We start from the raw sequence: 7,206 nt of genomic DNA on the forward strand, positions 1-7,206 counted from the left end.
ACTATGAATGATTAATACAGGACCATGACGGCATTTCTACTCTCCGATGCCAAGAGTTGGCACAGGAAAGGCCACTTCAGTCTATGAGAGACAATCTAGAGTAACTACTGTCAAATGTTCCCTTGGTCTTTCAGTTCTAAGGAGAGGGTGTTTGGTCTCATAAATGCCAGGTTTACCTGTGATGCCAGGAGCTACTGAAGCTGCTTTACAATATCATTTGAGTACAGACTGAACCCTGAGATCTTTTAGGATTTAGCTAAATTTCTAAATATGTCTCTGGATTTGAATTCCTAGAGATTTCAAACTTTTATTAGTGACCCCACCAAACACACACACACACACACACACACACACACACACACACACACACATTTTTTCTTTAAAAAATTACTATTGTTTACGCATATTCTATCCCCATTGTTATCCCTTTGCTTGTATCTTTCTATTCCCACCCTCCCTCCATCTTTTGCCCTATTCCCCTCATCTATACCTCTGACAGGGGCCTCTCCTCTCCTACCTTCCGATCACAACCTACCAGGTCTCATCCAGATAGCCTCATCCCCTTCCTCTGTGTGCCAACAAAGCCGCCCTACCAAGGGAAAGTGGTCAAATCTTGAGCACCAGAGTTCATGTCGGAGCCACTCCGTGCCCCCCGCCCCTGTCCCATGTGGAGAATGAGCCATCCATCTGCTCCATCTGAACAGGGGGTTGTTGTTGCAGAAAGTAACTTCTCATTAAAAAGGTTTTCTCATTTTAGTAATTTTTGACCTCTAGAATTTAAATTAATACATAAACAGTTTTTTAAATTAAGAGTCATGATTATCAGAGCTTAAAAAAATATACTAGTGAAGGAATAAGATGTAATGCATGTGTCTGGGTTCTATAATTGATTAGCAGGCAGATACATAGAGCTTGCTGGTCAACCAGTACTGCCAAAGTAGTGATTCTGTAACTCATTAAAACATCTTCTCCCAAGGCAATAAGTCAAGATAAAGCTACCTGAAGATGTCCACTGGCCTTTAATGGGTGCATCTACATTATCATGTATCTGCCCATTCATGGACAACAACATCAAGAATGTGCGCACATGCATGGCACACACACACACACATACGCACGCGCACACGCACGCACACACGCACACACACACACACACGGTGCATTACAGACCTTGGAAGTTTTCCTTATACCATAATCTTCTTCCTTACCTTCTGTGACAAAGATATATCTGCAACCAGTTAGTTTGGTTAGCTGCACATCTGCCTGTAGATACTGAGGTTGTAAGAGGACCAGGAGAACTGTGGAAGAAGAGCTATTTTCCTTTATTGTGTACACATCATGTATGTAGCCCTGTTATCTAATATGTTGTATCCAGACATGATGCTACTCTCATTGAATTGAGATCTGTAATCAGGGTGCTGAAGTCTATAGTGGGATGGATCACCTCACAAGCTTTTAAGCGTGGGAGCATAAAGGCTTCCGGTTTAGACATCTGGCTTTCGAGCCCACACTTTAGTTCAGGTGCGCTTCCCCCCTTTTATTCCTGTGTTGAACAGGTTAACACATGTGTAAGTGATTTGACACGTTTGAAAAGCAATGTTCACTCAGTAAGCACTGTTACATATTCGTCTTCTAGGTTCACACATTAATAAGAAACATGCGGATGCCACTTAACACTCTGGAAGCCTTACTTAAAATTCTTTTCCAGAGAATCTTGTGTGTGTGCCCAAAACTATGCGTGTATATTTTATTATATCGTCAGGACAGTGCAAAGTCCTAGTTGCTTTGGAGTTATTTGTGGAGAACATGTAGAAACTGTGTTTCTTTTTTTCAGTATCTGTTGGACTTATTGTCACTAGATGGCAGAAATGGATCCCACTTCTGTGGGAATATGAGAGTTCATTTTGCATTCCGGAAGGGCACAAAAAGCTTCCCACAGACAATGTTTACAGGCTTTCTTTATTTTGACATTTTTCTGAATACATTAATGTTTTTGGAAATTCCCTGTTAGGTCCCCTGCAGGGGTATGCTGCAAAGTGATCTTGGCTTATGCTTAAGAAAGAAGGCCTTGCATTATGCATTTTCGCATTTCAGTTTATAATTTTAGAATCCAATACTACTTCACTGAAGTGTGGGTACAGGGAGGAGTAGAGTTAAACACTGAAAAAAATCAAGAATCTGTGTCATATTGCTAAAACACTGCTATTATAATAATTCATCGGAAAAGAAATGGCTTTATTGTAATCCGTTCTTTTGCAGTACGGGTTGCTGGCAGCTAAAGTGTCAAATGTGAATATATCGTAAAATTCTCTATGCAAGCTCTTTTTCTGAAGAAAGGATTTTTTTTTTAAGTTTTTATTTCTTCCAAAATCAGTTATTATTATTATTTTTTTTTAGCGCACTATTACTTTCTTGTAAAATGAGTAGATGGGGACGTCACTCTCAAATAATGTTGGAGAACATTTTTCTATCCATGATGTAGTCAGTGATTGTACCCACTGGTCCTACATCTGTTGATCAAATCCATTCTTCAGAGGACTTGAGCGCACTGCCACAGAGCCATCCTGCTCAATCCCTCTGAAAAAGGTAGTGGTAGGGTTACTTCATTGGCACATGTCCTTGTGTCTTGAAATACTCTGATAAATAATCCCATCGCCTCAGAATTATCTTTGTTCCTTTTGAAGAGCATTAGGACTATATTTGAGGTATGGAAAGTATAGGTTTAATGTTACATTTATTTGCTTAAAGTGCAATTCTAAAATATATGTTTCATGTAGTTGTGGCTGTGGGAATTCCAAAGCCATAGGAAGAAATGCTTGGTGAATTCATTTGCATACCAATACCCAGAATGCTTTTCCAGCTCACTGCTATTTAATCTAAGTCAGCTGGTGTCAGAGCCCTGGGAACACACTGAAGAATTTTGACATGCGTCTTTGTGCATGCATCAAGTTCCTCTTCTGCATGAAGTGCATAGTTAAAACTCAAAATTTCACATTTAATATGAATTTTCTATAAAGCTTTGAATATTTAAAAATCCATTTCAACTTTTCTTTAAGCCTTCCCATCATAAGGCTCAAACTACAATTGTAATAATCTTTTAATTGATAAGTGTATTACTTGAATAATTTGAGTGCAAGTAGAAGAATTGGAAGAAAGCATTCTTCTATTTTGAAGAAGGTCAAATAGGAAATAATTTTCTATCTTGGAAAAATCTGCAGTTCTGGTACATGAAAGGTAATAATGTCTCCCAAAAGGCAAGAGTAAGAAAAATCTAAGAAAAAATTAGAATCACATAGCACTGACAACAAGTATGAATTTTATTATTTTTCTTTTTTTTTATTAATTTATTCTTGTTACATCTCAATGTTTATCCCATCCCTTGTATCCTCCCATTTCTCCCCCCCCATTTTCCCATTATTCCCCTCCCCTATGACTGTTCCTGAGGGGGATTACGTCCCCCTATATATTCTCATAGGGTATCAAGTCTCTTCTTGGCTACTTGCTGTCCTTCCTCTGAGTGCCACCAGGTCTCCCCCTCCAGGGGACATGGTCAAATGTGAGGCACCAGAGTACGTGAGAAAGTCATATCACACTCTCCACTCAACTGTGGAGAATATTCTGACCATTGGCTAGATCTGGGAAGGGGTTTAAAGTTTACCTCCTGTATTGTCCTTGGCTGGTGCCTTAGTTTGAGCGGGACCCCTGGGCCCAAATCTGCCTATCATATTGTTCTACTTGTAGGTTTCTAGGACCCTCTGGATCCTTTTATTTTGCTGTTCTCCCATGCGTCTCTCATTTAGAGTCCCAATAGGATGCCTTTAAAGTTTGCATTTTCTAGAGAGGTTCAAGTGTTAAAGAGAAGTCAACTATAACTATTTGATACCAATAAAAGTGGTATTAATGTATTCAAAAATAGTAAATCATTGCCGACAAGATTTTAAAGTTTCTTACTTTTTATTCATATTTGAAATTATTTAAAATTAAATTCCCCTATAGCTTTGAAATAACATGGGAGAGGAAGAAAAATGAATGGGTTATAGATGAAATTGTTATGTGAAGATAATTGTCGTTTGTGCACTTTGATGCGTGAACATTCACTCTACTATGTATTTGTAGGTTTCAATCTACTGAGAATATTCTGCAACAAAGTTACAAAAATGAGGAAGGAAGGTATAAGTAATAAGAAACTGTGAGATGAAAACATAAGTCAAAAGAGACCTAGGCATTTGAGTTTAATCTATACTTTTGTTCCCCTAAAAAGCCTTAATAATATGTCCTTAGGTACTTTATTATGCATAACACATAACTGTGAGAAATAAAAACTTGATGATTAATAAAATTCCAAGAAGAGACTTGATACCCTATGAGCATATACAGGGGGAGGAGGTCCCCCTCAGTCACAGTCATAGGGGAGGGGAATAAGGGGAAAGTAGGAGGGAGGGAAGAATGAGAGGATACAAGGGATGGGATAACCATTGAGATGTAACAAGAATACATTAATAAAAAAATTTAAAAAAAATACACTTTAAGTGCATCTTTACAAATGTAGTTTGTTTTATAACTATTTTCACAGAAGATTATTTTCACAATTATAAAATATTCTGTTATGTTTTTACACAGCCATGCATTTTATTATTGTTTGCCACGTATTTCTAGGTACTGTATTCTTAAGAATAACACCAAAATCCACCCTTTCATATATGTAAACATATGGCGAGAATGGGTAGAAACATTAGGGAGTGTATGGCTCACAGAACAGAAGTCTCTTCAGTTTGTGTAAGCATAGTGAATTGTTTCTCATACTGAGCATCTTGTCAGTGTTGGTGGTGGCAGATTACTGTCAAATTTGAGTCTCAATATTGGGATTCATTTTTCTTATTCTATAGATTCTTGAAAAATCTAGTATCTCATTCACTCAACCTGTGGGTCTATCTACCACTAAACCTTCACTGAAGCCCATGTTAACAGACAAACAAGGAGAAAACTTCCTCACGTTGTTTGACTTGGCTTTTTGTGGCTTGTACCTAAAAATTCCCAATTTAATTTTCATAATAATTTTGCCTCTTCTCTTGTCAGTATTTTCTTTGCTTTCCTTTCTCGTATTCACCTATGTATATTTTCAAAGTCTGCCCTTGTAGTTCACACTTCATCCTGACCTCGTCTTATTGTTCCCTATCTCTCTGGGACATTTTCAGGGTTGATGGAGTCTGCTGTGCTGTCAACGAGCCAAAATGAACTCTCCTTGATGTTTTCTTTCCCTACTTACCTTCACTCCCTCTACCCACAACGAATTTAGCATTTATTTAGCATTCTGTGTTTAGTTATAGTTGGAATCGCTGTAGGACCATACTGCACAGCCTCTTCATATTGTGTGCATTGCTTGAATATTTGCTGACTTGTGAACCTTTGTACTATGCTTTGATTTAGTATTAGTTTCTTTAAACCTTGAAGTCCTGGGCCTGTGGTGGTATTGATACAGAGTATTTTTTTTTTTTTACTAAATATTCTTCAATTTTAATAAAACACGCAAACCAATGGCCTGAAATAAGCAATCACTGAGAGGCAACAATAAAAAGAAAAACTTTTGAGCAGGTGACCCAAACAAGGGCCAGTAAGAGGTTTGGCTATATAGACTTGAAATTGTAGAGAATCAGACAGCCTGGAAACATTGATCTACATAGTACCAGTAAGCATATAAATGCAGCAATGATAAAAACGTTACCTGATATTGTGGTAGAGTCTAAAAAGTAGACTGTGGGCCATTGTAAATAATATTTCATAGCAATCTGATCTAATTCAGCTTTTTCTCCTGATGTACATTTTTTATTTACTTAGTACATTAGACTGAAAGGCACTGAGTTGCAGACATGCAATCATCTAACAATAGTTCTGAGATGTATATATATTTTGTATTTCTATGTAGGCTGCCATGGTGGTGATTTATAAAACACTAAGAGATATGTTCCTCCAGGTGGTTAGTATTGATTTAAATTATTTTACCTCTCCCTCAAAGAGCTGACAGGATTTCCTGAAGCACATTCGAACAGTCCAAAAGCTGTGGTGCGTTGGCCAATGAGATCCTCTGTGTGCTTCCAGAATCTCTCTGCTCCCACTGACTTCTCTTTTCCCCTTTGCCATCTGCTCTAGACACATGAGCCCCTTTACGCACACTGGAAACGCTGTCTGCTCTCTTGCCACAGTACATTTGCACTATAGTGCTTTCTTGGCTAAGACATGCTCTTAAGTGTTTCATGGGTTTCTTCCTGTTTTTGTATTATTGTATAGCTAATACAACCATTCATGAACTCTGAGCTTGAATCTATACAAAATCAGATAACTGGTTGTCACACATACCGTAGTCTTTATTCTTATATACAGTTCTTTTTCATCTATGTGTCTATTTCCCTATTATCATATGTCATCTATCTATGAATCGATCCATTTATCTATAATCTATCATTATCATCAACATCTACATATCTATCAATTATCAATCTATTTACTTAATATCTTTCTTTACTCCTCATCAATACAGTACAGTAATAAAGGATAGACTTGGATATTTGATTCATTTTTACAAACCAGTGGTTATGTTTTGTCCTTTAAAAATGCTTAATAATTACTCATTAACTTAATAGTGTCAAGACTTTGAGATACTGAGAAAGTTATGAAGCGGCACCTGAACATCAGTGCCTTATTTAGTTTATAGTAATTTCCATTAAGTTTTAAAATAGAATTATACAGAAAACTTCCTTGTTGTAATTTCTATTTCTAATGTCTACTATACATTGAAAATTCAGTAAGTTAACCCATCTTTTCAGCAGTGCAAATAAATACAATTTATGGATTTTACTTTTATTAATAGATATTTACTGAGTCTCATTATATGTTTAATGTTTTGTTAATGTTTGGTACTACAATGACTGACAGAATATAGAGTTACCTTAAACAATTTTGAATTAACTTGAAATGTCTCACAGAGACTGCAAGACAGAAGTATACTTTTGAAGAATTGAATTCCCCTTTCTACTTTATATACCCATAAATATCCATTCAAATATCCACCAGGATTTTAACAAGGTGAGTATTTATTAAAACACTCTGACTCTGGCAAAATTCTCCCTTCAGCTCATGTAGTATTGATCCTCAACTCAAAGAAGAGAAACATACAAATCTTGTAACTATTATCCTCCTGCTCCCAAATCT

This window comes from Acomys russatus, chromosome 30 (genome assembly GCF_903995435.1).
Source record: "Acomys russatus chromosome 30, mAcoRus1.1, whole genome shotgun sequence".
NCBI classification, from domain to species: Eukaryota; Metazoa; Chordata; class Mammalia; order Rodentia; family Muridae; genus Acomys; species Acomys russatus.